Raw genomic sequence first — 27,505 nt, 5'->3', positions numbered from 1 at the left:
GCAGCTACATAGTATGAGTTTTTAGTCGAGCAACTCCTCACACCCGCCTATGCGAATGAGGATTCAAACCATGTTTGTATCTTGGTTGATCCCCAATCCCCTTGGTACCATGAAGTTCACGCTTACCTTAACGATGGTATCATATCCCCTCACCTCACACATACCCAATGCCAGAACCTCATCCAAAAATCATCCGGCTATGTTATCATAGCCAATACCCTATATCGTTGAGGTTATCACGATACTCTCTCTCGATGTTTAGATGAAAACGAGGCTGCGATGGCGTTAAATGAAGTACACTCTGGACTTTGCGATGCCCACATGAGTGATATTGTCCTAGCATGAAAAATCCTTAGAGTAGGTTACTATTGGCCTACCATTGAAGAAGACTCCTATGACTTTGTCAGAAAGTGTCTCCCATGTCAGCAGCACGCAAATCTTCTGCACGCTCCAGCACAAGATCTACAGCCTATTGCACCACCTTGGCCCTTCGCTTGTTGGGGCCTTGATCTAGTTGGAACCATCACACCTCTCTCATCTGATGGACATAAATGGATAATAATAGATACCGACTATTTCACTAAGTGGGTGGAAGCTGTCCCCCTAGTCTCAGCTACAAGAGTTCAGGTCTCCAAGTTCATCTTGTACCATATTGTTTGCCGCTTTGGCATCCAATCCACCATCTTCACCAACCGCGGAGGTAACTTTGAAAATCTCAACATGAAAGGATTATGCACTTCCCTCCACATCCATTGCCACTTTTCTAGCCCATATTTCCCACAAGGTAATGGCCAGGCAGAGTGTCATGTCCCCTTTTCAAATAATTAAAAAATAATAATGTTTGCTAAGGCAGGAAGGCCCAAGAAAGTGAAGTTTCGGAAAAAGGGGGTTAATCTTTGGAAACCATTGGGATAATAAATGAAAATTATTATTAAAATATGTTTCATTAACCTCTCTTGGACGTGAGTTATGGTTATGCCCTCTTTTAAGGGGTTTGGAGGCATTTTGGGCTGATTCCAGAACTTGATTTTTGCTCATTCTTTGTTATTCTTCAGAGGCTGCCAAACCTGTGGAGAAGGAGACCCAAGAACGGGAGTTTGTAGGTTTCCAGGGAGACCCAAGAATGGGAGTTTGCATGTTTCTAGGAAGGCTAAGGATGGGAGTTTGAAGCCATTCCATGTGCATGCTCATATAGAGTTTGCCTTGTGCTGAACAGTGTAGATTTGTGGGTTTTTGGGTGTGTTTTTTGCATGAGTTTGGTGTTTTCAGTTGAGCATTTCATATCAGTTTTGGTTGCTACTTTATTTCAAACTTTAAGCTATTAAAATAGAGCTTAATATATGTTTTGGGATGTGATTAAACTTCTGAGATAGTTTATTAGTGTTTTTGTGGTGTTTCTGGGCATTTTTGTGTTAATTTCGGGAGCCCGATGAGCATAGTTTTTGTCCTACATTTGTGAGCTATTGTGTAAAGGCTATATAGATCTAGAAATGTCATTTTTTAGGCTATTATTCTGCTAAAATATTTGTAAAAATGTCCATTTTCAGATTTATTAATAATAGGTGAAGCTGTGAAGCTTTTGGCACCATTTCTAGCATACCCAATTTGGGGTTTCTTGAGAAATTTGAAAGATCTTTGTGATATTAGTTGTTTGATATTAAAGATATAATTAAAGGTTTGAAATATCATACAAAATCAGAAAAGGGACATTTCACAGAGGCAACTAACAAAACCCTCCTCAAAATCCTAAAGAAAGTTGTCAATAATTCCGGCCGCAATTGGAACCTACAAATAAATTCGATTCTATGGGCCTATCGAACCTCCTTCCATACATCCATAGGCACAACTCAATATTCCCTAATCTATGGTGCTGAAGTAGTACTACCCATAGAGGTTGAACTTCCCTCACTACGCATATCTTTGTGAGGGCAAATCTCAGATGAAGAATACAGAGTAGCTCGGCTCACCCAGCTAGATCTCTTAGACGAGAAGCGACAACAAGCTTATGATCATCTCATAGTCTATCAAACTCATCTCAAAAGTAATTTCAAGAAGAAGGTGCTCCCATGACACTTTCAGCCAGGTGACATGGTCCTCAAAGAAAATATGAAAGTCCAAGAAGATTGAGAAAAGAAAGGCAAATTTGAACCTACTTGGCTTGGTCCTTATGTTGTCACAACATCCTTTGGCTCTGGAGCCTATCATCTATCTACACTAGAAGGAGAACTCTTGAATGATCCCTAACATCATTCATCTCAAGAAGTTCTATGCTTGAAGATCCTTGGTATACCCAGCTTTTGAAAAATACAAAAAAATAGTAAAGAGAAATAAGTATCCAATGGTGAAAACTTGGCAATTCAAGCACCTTGGATAGGTACTTTGGTGAAAACTTGGTAATTTAGGCACCTTGTGTACTAAGACTAATCCATTATCTATAACTATCCTATCCCTCATCCATCCATTCACCATCCCATAACACACCTACTTGTTCCCCTGGTGTTCCAACCAAATATCCAAAATCTGATGAAGCTTGTAAATACCTCCTGTGTAGCTTGTAAAATCTGGTACCAAAGCTTGTATTATACCTTGTAAATCTTGTACCATACCTTGTATATCTGAATCTTGTCCAAAGCTTATACCATATTCCAGCTTGTAAATAATCTTGTATCCTAGCTTGTATCCTATCACATGCACACAAAAAACCCCATTTTCACTTAAGCTTTTCGCAAACCATCTACCTATCCACCTATCACCTATTATAGACATCCCATCCTTCACAAACATTTCCATCTCACAAAAGCCAAAACATGAACAAAATTGTACATTTGTAACATATCTTAGTCCATCAGCTTATACATCCTCTTTAGCTTAGTACCATTGTATCTATCCAGCGTTCATGTCAATTCGTCCTTGATCAACATCTTGCAGACATCGGACATCTTGGTTAACTATTCCAATGCATCCTTTAGCTAGATCTCTTGTCACCAAAGTGTTATCCTTCTTAGTTTAGCTTTCCAGATGCATCACTCATCCAAATCCACCAGCTTAGGTGCTCTCTGATAGGTCCTTGCAGGATATAGCTTTCCTCATATTTGATCGTAGTCCATTAGTACCTCGTCCTACCCATCTTGTTGGCAAATGATTCTCTTTTGGATTTTTGCTTTCTTTTGATTTGGGATCTTCCCTTTTGGGTCTTGAAAATATCTTTTCCGAGAAATCTCTTTGTTCCCTCCTCAAGGTTGCCACGATCTTCCATATCATGGTATGCTGCGAATGTGGCAATCAGAGCATAAGGTCTTGATCATGTCTTTTACTTGTTTTCTTTTTCTTCTTGTGGGTTACCTAGTTTCATTTCCATGCTACTTCTTTTGGAATTTATGTGTGATACTGGGGCAATCCTTGCGTGTTTTTTTCAAGTCAGTTCGTCAGTCCTTTGGACGATTGGTGAAAAGGCCTTGATGTTCTTAGTAACCTTGGCAATTAACCAACAGTCCTATAGAAAATCTAGTGCTCAACTACATTGTGGCACTTCTCTTTGAAGTATCCCCCTGCTCAAAAAGCTTCAATGGATTCCCTTCATCTCCATTATCCCCCATCCATATCCAACACCTATCCTAGCCTATGCATCAGTATCTCTTTGAATCACTCCTCATGCTTAGCTTTAGGGATCCACAATCCTAGTCTTAGGGATCCACCAATCAAATCAATCCACCAAGCCTCATCTTTCGAGATCCACAATCCTAGTCCTAGGGATCTCTGAAAACCATCTTCCATCAATCTGACGCTTTGAAATCCTATTGCATCATCTTTATCATTCCATCATCCATCTCCCTACAATGGATTCCTTTTATAACACTCCACTCCTCCATCCTCCCCCCAATCTTGGAAAGTCTTAAGCTTGCTTTAGTATTGTGCCTCTAATTTCCCTTTATCATTCTCCCATAGTGAGAGTTTGAGCTAACTAAACCTCTTCTCTTAAGCCAATTTGAGTCTCCTTGCTCATCTTAGATTCTTGTACTTTTCAAGAAGCCGTCGAGCCTCTTTTATCTCTTTGCCACCTTCTAGAGGGGGCATCATCTGAGTCTAGTCTCTCCTCTTCTTATCCGAGACTAGGGCAATATTGTTGCTAAAACATCTTCCTCATGTTGTCTTCACTCGAACTTCTTTGAAATAGTGTTGTTTCAACACTATGTCAAAGAGGGGCAAAATGTAGACACCTAAAATGTAGAATGGCACGTGTAGAAAATGCCATGTGGGAAGCTATAGAGTAGGTGGATAGTGGGTTTCTATAGAGTAGAGGAAGAGGAGGTGTCACTGGTTGTGCAGTGGCAGGTGGGAGGCCACAATCAATGACGATGGTTAGTTGGAGGCTTGCTAGCGGTAGTCGGGCTCTAGTCTCATAGTGGTGGTGCAACTCGCTATGCCAAACCTTAGGCTGAGCACGGGAGGCATGGCAACAACACTGGGTGTTGAGTAACCACTTTTTTATATATATTTTCATGCAAAAATCATTCGTACGACCCCCAAAGTTAAAATTTATTCCCTCCTGGAGAAATGTTGTTCAAAATGGACAAATTTTATATGGATTCTAAGTATCACAAGGCTTTTGAGCATAGTAGAAACATCTGTTTGAGGACAAAGTGCGTCAAAAAAATGCTCTTCCTCCTCATTGAAAAAAAATTACAAACAAACTAAGGTTTGTGTCTCTAAATTGTGGCTTCAAAAATCCTTCAAACCAAGAAGTAGCAGGGAGGCTCTAATACTATGTATAAGTTGATGAAAACCAACTTCATAGCTCTCCAAGATCACCTACATGCAAATAATTTATTGAAGAGAAACTGAAGAAGGAAAGGAAGAGCTTGTGGAAACTTAACAAAGTGAGAGAATTTATATTGTAACAATGAAAAATAAAATTGTTGTACAATATGATATGATAGTACACTAGAAGAGCCTATTTATAAAGGCCTCCAGGAAGCTTCTAGAACAAGCTAGAAAGTGCTAGAAGATAAGTATGACTAGGTAGGAACAAACTCTCGTGTTGTCAACAACTCCTAGATGACAACTAATAACTAAATGTATTTATCCTAAGTAAACTTAAGTAAAGCATAAATAATAATTATTTACTCTAACACTTCTTGGAAGAATTGGAACACCCTCAAAGGGACAATTATTTGTTTACAAATAGTCAGAGTGTCATTCATCTTGCAGATAATTCAACTCTACATTCAAAGAAAAAACACATTCAGTTTTGGTACCTTTTCATTCGGTTAGTTTTGGATCATGGATAGTTAAAGTTGGACAAGATACATAAAATCCAAAAGATATGTTTACAAAGGTAGTGACAAGGGAGAAGCTAAATTCCTCTTCAACTTTGATTGGTCTACTAGACTAAATAGGAATAAAAGAACAACAAAGTCTAGGGTAGTTTGATCTAGTGGAAGCCTCATGGAGTAACATCATAGCTACAAGATTGTTGTTTAGTGTGGAGCCTGATCAATCCCCAAGTTGGAGATTGTTATATTGTGGTGATTGATCAGGTAAGTACTATACATACTTCATACTTCAGTGTTTACCTCCAAACTGATTTTGGTGCTCCATGATGAATTTTGCCCTTTTTATTGAGAATACCCCGAAAAAAAAAAATCTTCTTGTAGAGCATACCGGTGAAGACCTGTTCAAAATTTGACCCCAAATCTAGAAAATTTATCTCCTCCCAGTTCTAACGGTATGTTGCACTACATATTTTGGATAAAAAATGCCCTCCTAGGGTTGATTTGAAAATCTGGCTCCCAAATTGTGAACAATCATTAAAATGAAAAATTTAAAAGTGTATATGGTTGAAACTATATAAAAATTTCAATTCATTTAAAATGTTTCAACTTTGAAATTCATGCGTGACATACTTCTGAGTTTCAAATTTTATTACTTTTTTATATCCCTTTGCCACTTGTCAATTCTTTATTGGCCATCGCCATTTGAAATATTTTTAATTAATTAATTAATATTAATTAATTCTTTTAATTCCTCCATCTCCATCTCTCATAGCTTAATATATTAATCCTTTTAATCTTCTAAAAATCAATCCTTTGGCTTCCTGTAGCATTGTAAAGCCTTCATTCCATGCCTCCCACTCTTACGCTGATGCTCATTTCATAATGTTGGTCGTAACACCGTGACCTTTTAAAATTTTCCATCCGCTCATACTAAAAGAAGCCCATTGTAGCATTGTAAAGCCTCAACATTTCAACCTTTGCTCATATGTTGGTCATTGTAGCATCGTAAAGCTTTGATTTTTGCTTCCCAGGCATACGCGAGTCAAAATACTTTGACTTTGGACCCAGTGGCCCCTTTATAGGTCAGGCCTACCACATGAGCTTGTAGCTTCCATGGCCATGTCTTAAAGACAACACATCATATGAGTGTTTTGATATTCAAACCACATAATCTCCCCACCACCACTAATGTGGGATAATAGTTTTATGACTGGTTTTCTCTTACATCCCTGTGTATGATTGCTTCATGCTTGGCACTGCTTCTTCTATTCTTTTCATATGCTGACTTTCAAACTGCACTCTAAATTGTGAGGATCAACAATTAAATCCTTGTATCAGAACATTGTACTATACTCACAAACCATTATTTGGATTTCTAGCCAGTCTAACTTTCTCAGTCGAGTTTGCCATGATTGATGAAGTCATCCCTTCCAATGTGGGTGCTCTTTTTCCATACATGTTGTGCCTCAAAGGGTGCTATGAGGCATGGGCATCCTCTGCACTTGCCAACCTCCAATTAAAATGTGGTCCCTCTACCCCCATATATGTTGATGCTCTTTGAATGAATGACTCCCCTTTTTCTCTGCTAGCATGGGCTTTAACATGACTTCTCTATTACTATTGACTGCTCCTTCTGTGTGGGCAACTACCACACTATGTTATGCTTCAAAGGGTGCTGATCCCTTACACTCAACCTCACATGCCCCCTCTTCATCATTCTGCCCTTTTTCCTGATGTAGGTTGTTGCTATGCTTGGCATGCATGATCTGAGCTGTGGACAACCCTTTCTCATGTGTGGGTCATGCTTAAAACATGGGATGTTACTCGCCTTACAAGATACAACTTCAAACTATTACATGGCTCCCTTTTTGCTCAATCTTCCTTCAATCAATAGACTTCTCTCTTTTTCCCATATACATTTCATTTATCATGAGAGTGCTTAACTTGGTAGAGCAGTCACATGCTTACAACAACCAAAAAGGCTATTTGAAAAGTGTACTTCACCTTCAACCCCTTGGATCTGTGGTACTGGTTAGATGCATGTTTAAATGAAGCTATCACTCAAGGATTCCTCAATGCAAATAGTAACTCAAATTAATCAATCCCAACAACAACTAGATCTTTTCCCCTTTTCTTCTATATTGGTGCAAATCACACGTGCCCTAGTTTTAACTATTTACCCTGCTTTGGTTTGCTTGCTTTTAATGCTTGGGATTGTATCTATTCTCATCACTGTGTGCTTGACTATATAATAGATTGGGTTTCAACTCTAAGATTAAAAAGTCAAGTGCAATGATAAATTATGCAATAATAGTCTGCTCATGTTTCAGACATGAACTGGAAGGAGTAGATAGAACAAATAAAAGCTTTAAATCAATAAATTTGTTGAAGATCCTTATGTTTGAATATTTTTTTTTTACTTTTCATTTTATCAAATCTTTATACGCATGAGGTGTGGACCTTGCTATTTTTTGGTACTCTTCTTCATTGTAGATGCTACTACTTATAGAAGTCACCTCTGTTGCAGCTTCCTACGTATAATTAAACTTCATCTACTTGTCGCAGATGCTTGTCCTCTGAGATATGTGGAGTACATTTTCATTTCCCTTTTTAGTTTATGAAGGTCCCAATTATCTACCACTGATATTAATTTGTGCATTACTAAGTAATCCAAAGAATATTACATAATACCAAAACCAGCAATCCATAAATGATTCCCCTTATATGTACCAATTACAATTTGAATACCTCCAATCCATACATAACTACATCAATCTGATGTAATCAGTCAGGCCCCAAAATTGGTCTGACTAATTTTTTTGTTTTGTTTTCAAACATCTGGCATAGAAAATTGATCCAATGATCTTTTCAAATTATCTAAAATCAAAATCAAGCACTGAATCATCACTTGAAACTCATTTTATCACTTTATGCAAACCGTGAATTCTATGTTAGGAGGCTTGTTGCCTAGCTTTAAAAATTGGCTAGAACACCTAATTAGCTCTGAAAATTGGCACATTGATTCTTTGTTCCACATATTCTTACTGTATCAAATCTTGTCTCATGAAAAATTCCTAGTCAAAAGATACTGACTATCGAAGTTGCTTACTTAAAATCACCTGCACATAAACATCTCAGAAAACAATAAAACATGTTTGGAATCAGCTTCAAAAACTAGGTAAACTAACACTTGGGGAAACAAAAATTGGGGTGCTGGTTCACTTTAATGAGAAAAATATGAATCTATGATTCGGGCTCATGATGAATAACAAGAAACATTTGGAAAATGGTTAAAGTAGGCTACTTAGAATTCGATGTTTTGAAACAATGGCAGAAAAGCATTTTTGCAAATGGAATTGACTTGGGAAAGTGTGTAGATGGATTTGTCAAGGCTTGAAAATTGGCACACTTGAAGTATTTTTAGAGTAGAATGTAGGGGTACAATCTAAATGGTCTAGAAAATCACAGATTTCAAATTATGACATCGCGAACATGGGTACTGATTAATCTGCACTTCATGACACCAGTGAAACTTTATAAATTGTAGATGGAATTGTGTTTGAAAACTGATCAAACAGATTCATCATAAGATCAAATCAGGAAAATATAAATTATATAACCCCTAGAATATGATGTAAAAGGAAATTTTATATTCGAGTCAACTGGTCAAAATTTATGATAAGTCAAACAGGGCCTTCTAGAATTTTGCACAATTTGCAAATGCATGAAAACAGTAAACCACCAACTTTGAGGGGTTTGAAACCTAATCAAACAGATTCAAAATGACTTGAAACTTGGTGCATAGGTTCTTTGATATGCATATTAAATATACCCAAAGTGGCGGGTCATAAAAAATTTCTAGGTTAAAGATATTCAAAGTAAAACTAGGCTTCATGTCACTGTTTGACACTTGGGCAAAAATGCAGAACTTGAAGACAACTCAAAATGAAACCTTGCAGAATGGTTCGAAATGTCAGTTTATCAATAAAAAACATATGCATATGTCAAATGAAGGGTGTTAAACAACTGAAACATGACTTGAGCCTTGAAATGACAACCAATTACATATGCACGAAAGGCATTCATAAGGGGGCTCAAAATGATTCAAAATTTGGAATAGACACTCAAAATGGGAATGCAATTTTGAGAGCCATCATGAGGTGAACATTGATAAAATGAGAGACATCATTGATGCTCTCATAAATGAGCCTATAGATCCTAAAGCTACCTATTTCAGAACTTATGAAGAAGCCAAGACCAAAATCTCACATAGGATTCAGATTCCTCAAATCTTGAAGTGAGGAAAGAAAAGATTAGAAAACCTTGAGAAGACATTTGCCAAATTTGATTCTCATCTCATGATTTCCAAGGGTAAAGGTGATGATGTATAAGAGGAAGAAGAGGAAGGTGGTCAAGAGGAAGAAGAGGTAGAGGAACCTCCAAAGAAGAAGGCAAAGAAAACATCAAAGAAAGCAATAGGGTCTTCTACCCCTATGACTACTACTTCCAAGCCCAAAAAGCCAACAAGGAAATTGAGAATGAATGATGATGATGATGAAGATGAAGGTAATGCTCCAATAATCTCTTAAGAAGCCCCCACCTAATTTTGAGAAACATCTAAAATCAATAAGGGAATGGAGTGGAATAATATGATTCAATTCTTCAAATATGATTCTCAAAATAAAGAGGGGCAAAAATTGATTTAAGATGAATTAGTAGAGAAAATGCCTAGATGGAACTATGACCTCACTAAACTCAAAGGGTATGATCTCGAAACATTACTGAAATTTGTTTCTTGCCATTGGGAAAATACAGTCAAGACAAAGAAAGAGATTAGAGAACAAACTCTAGGGAAGTTAATGCCAAACTTCTCTAAGAAGGAAATAAAGGAGGCAATCTCTAAAAATTAAAAGAAAAAGACTCCTAGATTCAAAAATTTTCAAATTATATCTAATAAAACTGAGGATGTTTTATAGTCCAGATCCAATATGTGGAAAAATATTTTTGGCATAAAAGAAGAGGGAGATTTATCAAAGGTTCAGATTATTGAAGAGTCTGATCTTGAGAAGATTGCAGTAGATGTCATGGCATCTCTTCCAACCTCTATAAGCCAAGCACACACTCCATCAAGCTCTGAGTTAAACAAGGCATCACCCAAGTTGCAGTCAAAAGAGTTGAACATAGTTCAACTCACTGATAAGGGGAAGAAAGAAAATCTTCCATCTACCCCAATGGAAATCGAGAAATAGGCTCTAACTTCTCTAAGGGAAATGCTAACTAAGAAAAGAGATAAAGTAGTCAAGCTTCCACCAAGCATTGAAGAAAAGAGTTACGAAGGTAAAAGAAAAAAAAATCATACCCTCATCAGCTACCATGGCCAAAGGTAAGGGAAATATCATTCATGACATTGACAAAGATGAAGAGATTATGATTCCAAAGTGGAACCAATCTAATATGTCTACCGATAAAATGGACATATTGGCGGAACCATGGAAGAAAACAACCAAGTATTAGATGCTAAGATTAGAAAGGAACAAAAGAAAAGTTTTAGAGGACATCAAAGAAATATTTTTTGAGGCACTGTCTATGGAGGTAAACAAAAAAATTCCTATCATTGAAAAATTAATTTAAATTTTATATAAGTTCAATGAAGATGTAGATGGACAAGAATAACTTCTAGAAAAGGCCGAAAGGAAGTTTGAGAGAAAAGTTTTGGAAAATGTTGCACATAAAATTGATATTGACCAAGTAGAGCGATCTACTCTTGTCGCTACATTGGAAAATGTTATAAATAATGTTGTATCTTTATTCATAAAATTGAGTGATTCAATAATTTTCACCAAAAAAATCAAGGATAAAAATGCTAAGATTGATATGGACTTGAAGTCAAGTGCTAGTCGTTTGGCACTTAACCTGAGTTAAAATTCAACTCATTTTGTAAAAGTCATATTTTTGATAGATCTTCAGATAGAGTTGTTAAGATAAGAGGCAAAAATAAGAGAAATATTGATAGACATTTAGGGTATGGTACTTAGCCATATGAATATTATATGAAAGAAAATGGATCATGCAAAGATACTAGTTAAGGACACAAACCTTTCAGTGGCAGATCACATGATGGGGTTATTAGCTGACATTCAGATTGATCTACACATTTTAAACACACTATAAGCTAATTGGGATAAGACCATGTCTTTAATTTTGAAGGTACATCATGACTTCCTCTCTTATTTTGGCATAATCTTGTAAATTTTGGTATTTGTAAACAAAAACAAGGGGGAAAGTATGTATATATGAATATAAGAGGCAATATGTAAGATATGTGTAAAAAAACTACAAAAGATTATTATTTTTGTTGAAAAATCAAAAACAAATTTTCCAATTCTCAATACAAACTAAGTTATAGAACATAGCACATATATAGGGGGAGTTTAATTGAAAGATTGTGATTGAAGATTTTGAGCATGGAAATTGCTTTTCTCACTAATTCCAAAGGAGGAATTTGTTGACCCTATGGCAAGACATATTGTCAATTAGTGCCAAAGCACTTCAGTCATCATGGAATACAACATAGCCTAAGCTACTAGACATAACAATGTTAACCACGCTCTAGTCTAAATCATGTTATCAATGATAACCAAGACAATAATGAGTAGTGTCAATTGTGTTGTAGTGTAAATTGAGCATTTGGCTTCAAGTAGTGTCTACCGAGTTACCATTTTTTACTAAGTCATTTTCACTCACCAAGTGATTAATTTGAACCAAGTGCACAATGTTAATTAAATGCCATAGTTGTTGAGTTCCACTTTGTTGCATGTGTATGAACATGTCTCCCGAGGGGATAATTGGACCCGAGTATTAGCATTGAGCCGACTTGGTATATTATTGTTGGGAACTATTATGACATATTTTTAGTTGACTTGATAACACAATTATTTTGGATGGATCTAAGTACAAGTTACTTTGTTTATCCAAATGGAGAAAAAGTATCAATTAAGGAACATTGGATAGAAGCGACTATGACAAAGAAGAGTAATTAGAAGGCTACAAGCTATATACATGGAAATAAGAGACTCATCTATCACACTCAGGTGATCAATTTACATCAAATAATCTTATTCATCAAATCAAGTTGCAAAGAAAAGATCAATTCACTTATTCATCTTAATAGGTTCCTTAGTCAAATCCTCTAACCAGGTGGACCAAATAGTGTTGGAATTCTTTAGAATAACCGAGAGGGGGGTGAATTAGTTATTCAAGGTCTAGATGTATAAATATAACTTTTCACAACTTAGTGAACCCATAAAACATTTATTCTCATGCATGCATCCATAAGATTATGCAATCACTTAAAACTTGTAAGTTACTATCAAATCAATTTGTAGAAATGTAAACATGAAACATAATAAATTCAACAACAAACTTGACATAATTATTTAAGTGGAAACCCAATTTGAGAAAAACAAATAGTAACATGCTACTCTTTTTCACTCTTCTGAAGTGATGCCCTTGAAACCCCAACCTTGTTAAAGGTTACAATACACACTATTAAATGTGATCGGCTTAAAGGATTTCAATCACGCTATTAGGAGTGAGACTTATTAGAGGACTTTAGACCATTCACTTGGAATGCCACCTGGTTAAAGGATTTACAAATGACTGTTAGGTCAACCTTAATACAAAGGATTTACCCTAGATTGATACAATTGTTAGAGAGTAATAGTAAGGCTTTATCTAATAACAACTTACAACTTCATTTATATATTAAAAATCTTTGTTTTAGTCCTCAATTATACTCAGCTTTCACACATTTAAGCTCTCATAGCTTGTTCACCCTTCAAGCATCCATATCCTTAAGCCTTCTTGCTTATCATGCCAAAGCAGACTCTCAATTAGGTCACTAAATGGAGCAACACACTTGACTCCTTTTTTTTCTTAGGTTCTCACACATGAAAATGCTTGCTTCTAACTAGCCATCCCTATAAATAGAGAATTAAGATATTTTCTCATTCATTTTCCATCATCCAATTTAGGATTAGGATAGATTAGGTAGGATTCAATGAATCTACCCCTCATTTCATATCACTTCTAGAAACTTCTCCTTCAATTCTCTTTGAATTTGTCTCAAAATGGTTTAACATGAATTTTGTGCCACCAACTCATTAGTCTTATATTTCACTTGGTTCACACAATCCAAGAAAACAAACTTGTCAGCTCAGATCCATCAAATTCATAATATTTTTGATAATGCTCACAATCATCATTAGCTTGCTTCTAATTCTTGGCACATAATGCATTGCTCTCCATCCTCTATAAAATCACTTGACACAAACTGAAGTTTACTAGTGCTTGGCATCATCTTTAAAATCACTCAAAATAAACTAAAGTTTACTGGTGCTGAGCATCAACTAAAATTTACTTGACATCCACTATTTTACTTGGCATACACTAAAATAGACTCTTACTCAGCTCCAACTATTTTCCAGATCAGCTTGCACTAACTTCTCTTGGCACCTTCTATCCATTCGATTAAGATTGGTAGACAAACTTTGTTTAAATTGTTCTTCTGAACTTGCTTAGTGTAACCAACCTTTGCAACCTTAAGTAGATTATCAATGCACTATGATATCACTATCTTAACTGATTCTTGTACTCTTTTTGATATCATAACTCAACCTTTCATCTAGGTGCTATTGTTACATCTTTTGATCAAACCCTCTTCATCAATCAAATAAGTATAGTACTTAAATCATATAAGTAGTAGTCTTACTAGCAAAATAGTAGGTTTGACAACAGTGAAAAAATAATGATTGAAACACATTTATCATACTTATATCATTCTATTTTCAATAATCTCCTTCTTCAACAAATAGTCCTTACAAAATCTCCTACCTAAGTACATACTCTTTATTACTGAACCCTCTAGCCACATTTCTCTTGGAAATCCTTGCCTTCTCTATGGCAAAGGAAAATGTCCTCAATTGATCCATACAAACATCTCCAATGATGTAGTCCTTAAAACCTCAAATGAAATGTTGAATAAGGAGTACCTCATCTTGGTTATAGCTAGAAATACTACCTCAACTTAAAGAACCTCATCTCATACTACTTTACTGATATGTTCCCATGTTTAATATCATGGAACTCATTAGCTCAAGCCTCTCTATCCTAAGGGGATAGGAACCTCTCTCTAAACCTCTCCTCAAATATTTCCTAGGTGAGATCTACTATACTGCTCTAGAGCTTTTGTCTCTCAATATTCCACCACATAGTGAATGGTTTCCAAGTAGCATGATAGCACAAAAGGCTCTCAATTTTCTTGCATAAGGATGTATATAAAATCAACATCCCATATCAAGTAACCAAGTCTCAACCTCTAGGCCACCTCCTCTATCATCGAAGTATGATGATTTAGACTGTTGAAGGTCTCTCATTATGTCAATTTGGACGATGTCCCCATCATCCTAGTCTCAACCTCTCCTACGGTACCCTCTACCACTAGGTGGTGTGCAAGAACACTCATGTTCATGCTTGCCCCTAATCTCATGTTTTGACATATAGAATTTTGTACCCTAAGTCCCTCTCCTTGTCCACCACCTTCTTGAGAACCCTTAACTCATGGTCCCAACCAAGCTATAAGATCCTATAGCAAAGGCACCAATGCCTCAATTTCACCTAGATTATTTCTCTATCTCTCCCCTACTTCATGACCATCATGCAATGCTTTTTTATCATACTACTAGGGTTTACCCAAAAGGATATGGCAACAATCCATAGGCATTGATGGTCTAATTTTCTACAATGTAAAAGTTTTCCTGAAAATATGTATGAAAATCAGATAGATATATAGGTATCCTATAAGCTAGGGTTTAGTCTTACCAGATATTGTTTAAACCCTATTAAAGTTAAAATTTGTGCCTTAAATGAGCCCTTTAGGTCATAATATTGTCATGTCTTAGGTGGGTGGGAGAAAATCAAATAAAAAAGGGGGTCACCATTGGCAAGAGCCCGCTTAGTTTTCTTTGGACCCCATAAATAATCCCACACCATTAGATCTTTTTAAGATCTACAGTGGTCACTATATCGCATTGAAGGATTATGGTCACTTTATCTCATGCAACATAGCGACCAAGTATAAGTGTTACACCTAGAACCTAGCTAATTTTAATATAACTTTCATTTGTTTCACTTGAGCCGATGGATCTTCCAAAATCAACGGTGGTCACTATGTTGCAATTGGGAAATGGGAAGGTCTTTCCAGTAGTGACATGGTGACCTCTTGCAAAAGTGAAGCATGATGGGCCTAAAAGCGCATATGATGCCTAGATCTTGCCTGTCTTAAATGAGCTCGATAAACATGATGGGTTGTCAAGTGTGTCAAGTGCAGTAAAGAAGGGACCAAAGTAAGAACTGATAGTTTTTCTCTTCATGGTGATGATTTTCTACAAGATCATGGTGGTCACTATGTCGTGATTGGGAATTTCATTTTTTTGGTGGATAACAACATAACACCTTCCTGTAAAAGTGAAAAAAATCATATGATTAATATATAAGATATACACCGTAAGAATTCTTTATCATTAGTGAGCCACGTAACCCTTATGGAATGTTAGAAGTAATGAATGCAATAATAGAAATAAGAAAATGTGAATTCTTTGTGCCAGATTCTTTCAAATCACATGGTAGTCACTATGTCATGATCGAGAATATCATCCTCTTGGCTAGTGATGACATAGTGCCTTCCCGTTAAATTAAAACATGGTGAAACCTAAAAAGGGGAAATTCCAAAGAATTAATTAACATATAGATGCCTTGCCAGCATGTTAAAGAGATGTCTTGTCATATGCTACGTGGATTCAGACTTAGAGATAAGGCACATGACTAGTTGGAGTTGTTAGATTGAAGATATGTCAATGATAGGGGCTAAGTCGCTATGAAAAGTTGCTTGATTTTTATCTGATGTGACATGGTGACTAGAGGGAGAGAATAAGGATCCACCATAGTTTGAGTAAAGTCATCATATAATCCTCACTGTATGATCAAAAGTGCATCGATGGTTCGCGCTAGGTTGCTATTAGAAATTGCTCGATATTTAGACATAGTGACATAGCGAGAGTGTGACACATGTTCGCAAGTGCTAGTAGGTCTAGATAAAGTTATTAGTAGCAAAGGGAATATTGTAAATGGAGGAATTATATTAGGTTGATTGCCAAGCTGGTAATTGGGAGAATGAGTTATCCATGATTTTGTTCCTGGATCATAAAATTTTTGGGAATCAACGGTGTGTTTTAAAAAAGGGAAGGTGATGCCACCCTATTTTTCCTTACAACTCATTCATGAAGATTGAAGGCTCCCTATAAAAACCGAAAATAGAGTATATTATAGAGATTTTTCCATTTCATCTCTAAGCCAATTGAATTCAAACTTTTAGAGAGCTTAGAGCCATTGAAAAATTGTGCCCTATGTGATTAGAATGCAAAAGGGGACTCCAGTATTCATAGTGTGTTGTGGAATTATTGTAAGAAGGTAGTGAAAATTCAACTAAGTTTCTAAATTTACCATATATATATTGATGCAGTGCAAGGTAGGAGAATCCCCAAAGGAGACACCCTAGGCCCCAGCTATATAACCACACAATGAAAACACAACAACAAGAAGCAACAATGCAAAATTTGGTATCAAATCACAAGTTTCTAATCATAGATATAAGATTTGGTATCAAATCACAAGATTCGACTTACAAACCCAATCCCAGCTAGTCCAGATATGCAACTAGATAAGAACACCAAGAAGAATCCATACTTGTATCCTTAGGTCCACCAAGCTATCCTCTAGTTCCCAAGCCACAACCCTAGCTTTCCAAAATTTGCATCTCTCTTCATTCCCCAATACTCAACTATAAAAAAAATCAACAAGACCCTTATTTATATTTACCAAAATGACCTACAAAATAGTCTAGAACATACAAAATAGGAAGGCTAACCTAAAAATGGTTAGGACACATCCATAGGCAAGATCTCATCATAAATTTTGTGATTGAAATATTTCTTGCAAGTTGGCTTGCACCAACAATGCAGAAATCATGGACCCAAAATGCTAACACCTGGCATAAACAGGAAATCTTGGAATCCACTAGCTATAGTAACTCAGCACATACTAGAGCTACAATAACTCGACACCAACTAGAGCTATAGGAACTTGGCACCCACTAAGTGCTATAGTAACTCTGCATGACCTAGAGCTATAGTAACTTGACAGCCACTAAGTGTTATAGTAAGTCAATACCAACTTGAGGTACAATAACTTAGCACCCACTGGACAGCTCGACAACAACATAAGATTGAAAACCATGGGCACTTGGCTCCAACATGTAAGATTGCAAGAAAGCCTAGGATGCTCCTGCATCAAACAACACAAGTTCAAAATGATGTGCTTATAACTAGAAGAACATCTTCTGGGATTCAACACATAAATCCAAAACTAGTTCTTCACATAGATATCCTCCAAATATTCAACGTCTATACTCTTCCCCTTGTTCTTCTTCTACTTCTTCACATCCATCTAAGGTGTGCTACAGGTCTACTTTCCTTGAGTTTACTAGAGAAACCTCCATCTCCCCCTTAGAACACATTCAATAAGTTGAAAATGTTTGTAATATAAAAAAAGCATATGAGGATGTTGTTTTTAGGCTTCTAGAATCATCCTTAAATGGGAAAGTGCTACAATAGTATAGAGGTTTTCCTTATAACTCTATTGCTGATTGGGATGGGTTAGGAGCAGCCCTATGCAAGTATTTTGGGGACAAAAGTATCACCTATCACTTTTAGAACAACTAACAACTATCAATAGGGCACTCCATGGATGTATGACTGATTTTAATTATATATTTTAGAAGACATGGAACAAACTATCTACTATGGTGAAGTCTTCTCCTAGTAATACATTCTTGTATTACTTCAAGGCCTTCAGTGGTAACATTTCTATCACTCTGCAATCTATCAAAGGAGATACTCTACCAAATGATTATGAGGTTCCATAAGAGAAGTAAATATCTTGATACAAGGAGGGAAGTTAGCTCCAAGGCCTTGAATGTCTTTCTTCCCTGGCATGCCCAATCATTAGCCTATTGTAGCTCCAATTCATACTTCCTCTACAAGCTAGCCTCTTGATGTAGTCCTAATAGTCTCCACATCCTCCAATGGAGTTGATAAGATCAAGGCCATGATGCAGGCACTAATGTAGAATGTGGATAAGATCAAGAAAATAAGATGGAGGACAATAGTGCAGAAAATGGGCAATGAGTTGGTGACTATGATGATGCAACAAGCTCAAAATAATAAGCCTTCCCAACTCCAATAGCAAGGTCCCATACATAATAGACCTCCAAACTAGAGCCATGTTACCTACAATCAGAATAGACCTATTGACCACCCTTTCAATCAAAATAAAACTATCGACCACACCCAGAATACAAACACCAACCCAAATAGGACTTTAGCCCCTTAGAAAAATCTTTCCCAAGATCAAGATTTCTACCCTTCTTGCAACTACTCCTATGGATATCGCATGTGTTAGAAGGAAAAATATTACTTGGAATTAAATGTACCACAACGAGTAGTTTCCCAGCATCACAGTGCTAATGAACCTACTGATACTTTTCAGCAGGGTGGTTGTTCTTTCATGAACCATCAGATGGAAGAGCATGGTAATGTAAACCAGGGTTCCTCCACTTACAATACCAGGAGAAAGAGAAGTGTTTTTGAAGATGTTACTCCCCCACTTTCATATTAGGATTCAACATCAAGTGTGATACCTCATGAGAAAGTAATTGCCTAGCAACATAGTGCTAATCAACTTGCTAATGCTCCTCAACAACAAAGACAAAATGAAAGTAGAGGAGATATAAATGACCCTCAGGTTGTTCCATCTCAACTTGCTACACATGCAGCTCCCAAGTTTCCTATCAAAGCACCTAATGCATCATTTAGTGTGGTAGATTAGATGAAAAGAAAAAATGAGAAAATTTCTATGTGGGATGTTGTTGCTACTATACCATCACAAAAGAATCTACTACAATAGGAATTGGAGAGCATTGAATCAAAGGATCAGTTGCCTAGCATGGAGAATGTCATAAGCTTGGTGCAACCAAGTAGAGAAGGAGAAGAAAGTAAGAAAATAAAGCTTCCTCCTTTCTATGTCTCTTTAATAATAGGAGATAAGCTAGTCCACAATTGCATGATTTATTTAGGTGCTAGCAGTTCAGTAATGCCCAAGTGTGTTGTTGATCTCTTAGAAATGAAATATGAGCCCATTGTTAGGGATGTATTGTAGTTAAATGGTAGTATTGTCAAACTATAGGAATCCTTAGGAATGTTGAAATGGCCCTATATGCATGCCCTAGTTGTACTGTAATTAAATATATATCAATTGTTGAGGTTAAACTGTACTTTATTGTTTGTCTTTTAAGAGATTTTACTGCTCAAATAGGTGGTTACATATCCTTTGATTGGTCATAAATTTTTTTATAACAACGTATGGAATGAAAGCTTCAATTAGAGTCAAACCATTATCCCTCCACCATATTGAGCACTACACTCCTAATCTCATCAATATGAATTGCACCATCCTAGAGATAGATGGAAATGACACAAAAAATGAGCCTACCACTTCTCCAGTAGAGGTACCTAATTTTCTATTAGATGAGTAGGCTAATGCATATTAATTTGATCCTATATCAAAAACCTTGGAGAAAGACCGTGGTACTTATTGTATATCAAAGAAGGATGCTCTCATCCCTAACCTAATCAAGAACAAAGAAGACACAAGTGGGACATGGAATATGTATTTTGATGGATCAAGAAATAAAAATGGATCTGGGTCCCATGTGATGTTGGTTTCTCTTGCACTAGAAAGGTATTATTTCTCATTTAGGCTTTAATTCAATTGTACTAATAATGTGACCAAGTATGAGGAATTAATTATAGGTCACCTACTTTCTCAAAATAGAGGAATTCAAGTATTGATTGTATATGGAGATAGTGAGCTAGTGGTTAATAAGGTGAGAAACCAACATATTGTAGACACCCAAAAATTGGCAAAGAACTAAACTGCGCAATTTTGATCAATCAATGCAAATAGCAAGAAATTAGAGGAACACAATAGACTTTCAAATCAAGGATCACATTAGGTCATTAATCATATATTAAATCCACAAGACCTAATTCAACTTTAAAAAGAGGAGAAAAACACTTCAAAATCATAAAATGAAATTCAAAAAAGGAGAAAGAAAAACAAAAACTTTTGAAAATAAATAGAACATTTATTAAATCAATAAAGTCATTTATCCTCACAAAAATGAAAATCTCTCTTTCACATTTAAAAGAATTAAAAAAAAATTCATTTATCCTCAAAACCAAGTCTGTTGGACTCTTCCTCCTATTCTCTTATGAGATATTTTCAACTTCACTTCCATTCATTAGTCAAAAGTAAAATCTTGATTCTAACCCCAACCCCTTTTAAAATACTATAAATAGGAGGGAAATTAAAGAGCTAATGGACTCAAATTTTAGGCATCTACACTATAAGCACATTTTGAGTTATCATTTAGCATTGTCATTATAGCAAGTTAGTAGCATTTTTAGCATTGTTTTCTTGTTATTTAGCATCATTTAACACTTGTTCAACTCATTGTATATTCATTTTAAAAGAATTCTAGAGTTATTACACCATATAATTTTCATTTAGTCATAGATCTTGCATATATTCTCATAGATCTACATTTTGAGCATACTCCCTTTCTACAACTGTCATTGAGATGCTAGTCTAGGAGCTTTCTTAGCAATTGTAGTTAGAGAAACATGAGACATTCATAGAGTTTACATTTTGACAATGATTGCTTGGGTTTACTCTAGTTCATTGTCATTTTATCTGCATTTTTCATTAAAGTCCCATGAATACATGAATATACCATGTACAAATTGGCGCCCACCATGGGGCTTGAACTCAAAGCCTCTTTATTTTTTTTTCAGTCTTTCAGTCTAATCTTTTATTTTCAGTATAGATCTATGTTTCTTGTTGGTTGTAGGTCCTACAATGTTTTGGAGGCTTCATAATAGTGACAACAAACTCTTCAAGGCTTCTCTAAATGCACAAAGGCTAGATCTAAAATTTCCTAATTTTGCAATGCTTCTGAGCTCTGTTTTAACACTTTCGAGAAATCTTTTAATGCATTCAAAGTGTTTTGTAATGATTTTTCATCTTTTTATAGAACATTTGCTCATTTTTATAGCACATCTAATTATTCTTATAGTGCTTTTGATTATCATTATAGCACATTTGAAGCTTCTTATAGCACATTTACAACTTTTTGTGACACATATGCTATTTTCTATCATACATCTGATCTGAGCTAATAACCTTCACATCTAACATTCAGATATGATTTTTGATTATTTGTAGACCTCATATAAGTTAATAAGAACTCTAAGGCTACTAGAAATGCAAGAAAAGGAATAAAAACCCTCATAAATGCACCTAGCCTTTGCTAGCACTAAATCAGGTAAGTGGACCTCGACCCTTTTAAATTCAAAGTGTGGCACTTCTAAATTCAAAACCTAGTTTAATAGAAATGTTCGATCTCATGAACGTAAATGGGAGTAGGTTTGTGCTCTCAACTCTTTTGATTTGATTAGAATGTTTAACCTTTTATAAGATTATTTACAATCGAATGAGGAAACAACCCACACATAGCCTAACTAGGAGCCCCCTTTGTCTTCTATAGTATAAGAGCTAGTAATTGAACAATTGTGTCTATCATGTTTGGGAGGTCAGGACAATAGGGATATGCTCTTACTCTCCTAGAGTGATCAAATTCCTAGACCTATTTTTCATTTCCATCTTTCCTATTTTCTACTAGGTAGGATTACTCAGCCATAGAAAGGCTACCTCCCGAGTTTCCTTAGCAGGGCCAGTCAGAGGGTACGCCTTAGAATCTCTCATGTTTGAAGCATAGCCTTCCTCTAGTAGTCCTATAAGGGATTATGAAAAACCTCCTTAGCATTGGTGGGAAGCTCGCTATCATAGGAGAGGTAAATCCAAACATTGATGGTTAAAAATGAAAACCCCTTAGTTACCAAGACAACCTTGCTAGGAAGCCCTTTTCTTCCATTTTCTAGGTGCATGTGGTTTTATATTCTTGTTGTGATTTCTAGTACCTATTGTGATTGGATTTGTTGTAAAAATTAATAAAAAACTCCAGCTCGAGTCACAGTCCTTCCAAAAGACATAACTATAAACCAATATGAGAAACTAAGTTCAAAACAAGAACATTGTTGAAAAACTTTGAAATAGTGCATCTACTACTCAAAACAATGCATCTGGCACATCCTATGATGCATCTAAACTCTTTTATGATGCATCTAACTACAAAATAGTGTATTTATAGGTTAAAACAGTGCATTTTCCTTTCATAACAACACATTTGAGGCTTTAAATGATGCATATGATAGACAAAAGAGTGCATTTAAACAATTAAATGCATATGATCCATGAAATAGTGCATTTGATCAATCCTATGATGCATTTGAGAAAGAAACTAAAACAGAGGCTATTTGCATACACAACATTTTCAAATGAAAAATGGATTTGGATACCCCTTTTCCCATTGATATTTTCTAGACTAGGAGATCCTAAAATTGACTGAAACCATTTTTTAAGAAAACCAAGCTACAAATGTCATTATTAATCAATACTCATTATTGCTTCATTTTGCATATCAAGCCAGAAACATCTAGAGACACACATCCGTTCCTTACCTAACTTCACAAAAGTGAACTTACCCTATCAACATTACCAAACATCTTGTCAAACTTAACTTGTTACTCCAAACATATCATAGTCAATAGAAACCATCATATGGAAAAAATACATAAGAATTAGAGGAATCATACTCAAATTTCTTACCATTGTGTAAAACTAGTATAGCTAAAAGTTGAAATAATCACCTATGTGGGTGAGTACCAGAATAGCTAGTAGAACCATCAACCACACAAAACCTTTGGATCTCATTGAACCTATCACACCAATAGATTGTTCACCAAATGTAGTCACCCACATGTCACCCCTATTCAACCAAAGTTTAGAACCCTTTGCCAAAATGGGTTCATCCAACCTGTGGGATGAAAAGAGAATTGAAACTAAAATTGAATACTTTTAGCAAAATCCCAAACTTGTCGATATCATGGAAAAGATACTTGAGAAACACAAAGAATGCTACATACTAGCATTGGCATAGCAAGGTGCAAAATTGCGGTCCAACTTTGATGTGACCAACCTAAAATGAGACAAATAAGAGTCACCCTTAGTTGTTGTCACACAAAAATTACAAGACCTTCAATTGGAAATGGAAATAATGAAATGAGAAAAAATACAACCCACAAAGTTTAGTGTTGAAAAGGTGTGTCCTCTTCCACTTGAAAAAATTATTATCTTCACACCTTTCCCTCAAAATGTGCAGATACTAGAATAGGATAATATTTTTGGCACACCAGATCTTTAGGACCACCTTAGGCAATTCTATACCCTAAGTATGAATTTTTTCCTTGAAACAACTTAACTAATGCATTAGTTTCCTAGGAGTCTCAGAGGGCAAGCCATAGAGTGGTTCTCCAAGTTATCCTCTAACATTAAGACCTTTGATCAATTGAATTCTATTTTTATTCCTAAATACTTTTACAGTATCAAAAGGGAAGTTACAATTATCGATTTGTGTAACACAAAACAACTTCCTGGAAAATTATTTCAAGTCTTCCTACAATGGTGGAGACATACATTTGCCAAATATTACAGAGACATACCTCACAAAGAGAAGACAGACATCTTCATCAATAGTCTCTCGAAACCCATAAATTAATGGCTCCAACTCCAAGGGCCTAAAGACTTTAAAACTACTTTAGAGAATGTCGCTAGGGTAGAAGAAACCTTGATAAACAATTACATTATTAAATTATCGAAATATGGTAAGGGTTTCTCCAATAATTCCACATAGAATCACAATTCCTCTAATCAATCAACTAACAAACAAAAATCATGGTGGAGATACAATAACAAAAATGCAACCAATGATGAGCTGGTTGAAGCTAACCATGTTAAACCTCAAACTTCACCCCATCCAAATCAACTATATCCTATCATCAACAACACCAATCCAAACACACCTCGACAAGAAAATGACCGTCCATTTTACTAACATAACATAGCAAGTCCCTCAACATATAATCAAGTTTCTTATAATCAAGCTCCTCCTCCATGAAGATATCAGTCTTTAGATATACCCAGGGAGTATACACCTATTAGAGTGTCTTATGAGAGTGCTTTACGAACCCTCTTGGCTAATGAACTTGTTGTATTACCTTCAAGGCGAAACCTTATGAACCTCAAGTCAAGCCAAAGTGGTAGAATGATAAGCACATTTGTGCCTTTTAGAGAAACAAGGAGCACTTAATGAATAATTTCTTTTCCCTTAAGGGCTTCATACAAAAATTAATCAATGATAGAACTATCAAAATGAACAACCTTAGCAATATTGAAGATCATATGGCCTTCAAAACCCCTTTCATGAGTCATAAAAAGGGTGAATCCTCTAGAGCTAATCAGAACGCACCTCATACTAAGATTAATTACCCTCATCATTATGACAACACCATCAACTATGAAGAAATGGATAGGTTAATGTGAATATGATAAAAAGTGTAAACTACAATGTAGAGGGGTAGGTGAGTACTCGATCTCCTTATTTGATCCCCCACTTTCTCTGAGATCCCATTGAAAATCATCATCTACCACTAGGCCTTATGATGCATGTTTTGTCAAAGCAAGTGGATTACGTCCAATTTTAGTAGAAGAAATCAGTCAGAAAAACATTGACATCTCCCCCCACCTACATGGAAAAGGTTATGATATAATGAAAAAGATGGGACATATGGGAGATGGTCCCTTGGGGAAAGGGACAAACATCGTCGAACCACTTGTAACATAGTTCAGGTCCAATAGATCCAAAATAGGGGTGGGGTATAGCAAACAAGATGATGCATAGATTACTCTTGAGTATCATCCCAAGTACAAAGATTCCTCCTTTTCCACCTTGGTGTGGGTGCCTAAAGAAAGGGATAGTAATAACAATAAAGTAGATGACATAATAAATGTAAATCTATCCATCGCAGGTTCACACCACACAAGAGAATCACTCATAGACCCCTCTAATAATGAAGATAATGGCAATTTTACTAAGTGGGAATTCGAATCATTATTCAAAGAGTCCCTTCATGACAAAGACTGTGATTTTGTTCACATTCCCACATCCAATGTTTTTATTGCACAAGGATCAACCTCTCATCTGGGTTTTACTTCACCAAGAGTTAGAGTACAAAAAAGAAACTTAGAGGATGATGAACATATTGAAGGGTTTTAGTTTCAAACCCTATTTCTTGACTTTTTTCCAACAAAAGTTGAAGATGACTACTATGAGCCCCTTGCAAGCTCTACATTTCCTGATACTTTAGAATAAGCACATGTCATAGACCTAACTGATACACCACATGAATCATCTAACGAGGTCATGTCTTTAAGCCCTATCGAACCCTTTCCATTTTATGATCACTCTCGCTAGTCCATCCTAAACTCGCTAGCTGGGAAACAACCAAGCCTCACCATATTTCTTATTTTGACACTGACCATGATGTCTTCATCTACCTTAACATAGTTGAACCATCTCGTCCACAAAGAATAGAAGAAATGCACACAGTCGGGTTTGATATCAATCATCTCAGTCACACTAGAATAGGCTAAGCATTTCATAGCCTTGATGATCACTACCAAGTTTTAGCTGATGTTGAAAAAATATAGAAAAATAGAAGTGATGGATCTCAAGGTGAAAACCCTATTTTGCATCCATGGATGAGGCGATTGATACCTTACCCGAGCACTCTGAGGAGAGATCATCTATCTTGATTAAAATAATAGAACAAGTCAACAATGGTATAGAACAAGAATCAAAGATCATCTATTTAACACAGTCCTTAAGCACAAAAGAAAGAAGCACATTAGCTTGCTTCTTTGAAGAGAGGAAAATAAACTTTGCATGGTCTTACATAGACATGCCAGGATTAGACCCAACTTAAATCCTCCATCACCTCAACATTTCTCCAGCGGTCAATTTATTAAACAAAAACTCAGAAAAATGCATCCCCACATAGCTCTACTAGTCAAAGAGGAACTAGAGAAATCGATCAACACCAACTTCATCCAACCCTTGGCATATGCATCATGGATATCAAACATTGTGCCTATATTTAAAAAATGATAGCATACGCATCTGAATTGATTTCTGGGATACAAATAAAGCATGTCCTCAAAATGAATTTCCCTCTCCAAACATTACTTTTGAAGAAATTTTTAGAGATACGAACAAAGTAGTAGATGCCGTGGCCCGTTTTTCCTCCTACCTTCAATTATCAGAGCAACACGAGCAGTATGAGTTCTCAGTAGAAGAGGTGGTTCAACTCGTGTTTACTCAACCTGATTCCCTTATTATTTTCCATTTAGACACTCCCAATTCTGTTTGGTATATCCCCATCATCACCTACCTCTATGATAACACCATCCTCTTTAACCTCTTACGCAACCAAAGATGTAATTTCATTCGACAAACCTTGTGCTACACTTTAGTGGCTGATATGCTATATAGGCAGGGTCTTGATGGTACTGTTGGTGTTTTAAAATGTACTAAAACTACTATGCGACAAAATGCTTAATACCAGAATGACAGTACATACACAATCTAAAGACTAGCCTATTCTTATTAACAGCTGCATATGTAAGGTATTTGGACCCAACTTCAACAAAACCACAGATAGTTTTCTACTCTTTTGGCTCTGCAAAACTAGGGTGGGTGTACCCAGGGATGGTTCAAAACTGGAACAACTGTATGAGGATTATTCTTAGTTTCATTTTGATTCTCATTTCAAGATCTTCAAACTATGGTTAAGAAATGTGATCCTTGTCAGAGGCTTGCTAGACAGCTGAAGTTCTCAGGAAATACTCCATTAAAGACAGTGGAGATTCAAGCACCTTTTCAACAATGGGGTCTGGACTTCATAGGAGAGATTTTCCCCAAGTCTAGCACTGGCTATTCTTGGATTCTGGTTGCCACTGACTACATTACAAAATGGGTAGAG

This window comes from Cupressus sempervirens, chromosome 3 (genome assembly GCF_028749045.1).
Source record: "Cupressus sempervirens isolate cs-2001-9-10 chromosome 3, ASM2874904v1, whole genome shotgun sequence".
Taxonomy (NCBI): Eukaryota; Viridiplantae; Streptophyta; class Pinopsida; order Cupressales; family Cupressaceae; genus Cupressus; species Cupressus sempervirens.
Note: the sequence above shows the minus strand (reverse complement) of the source record.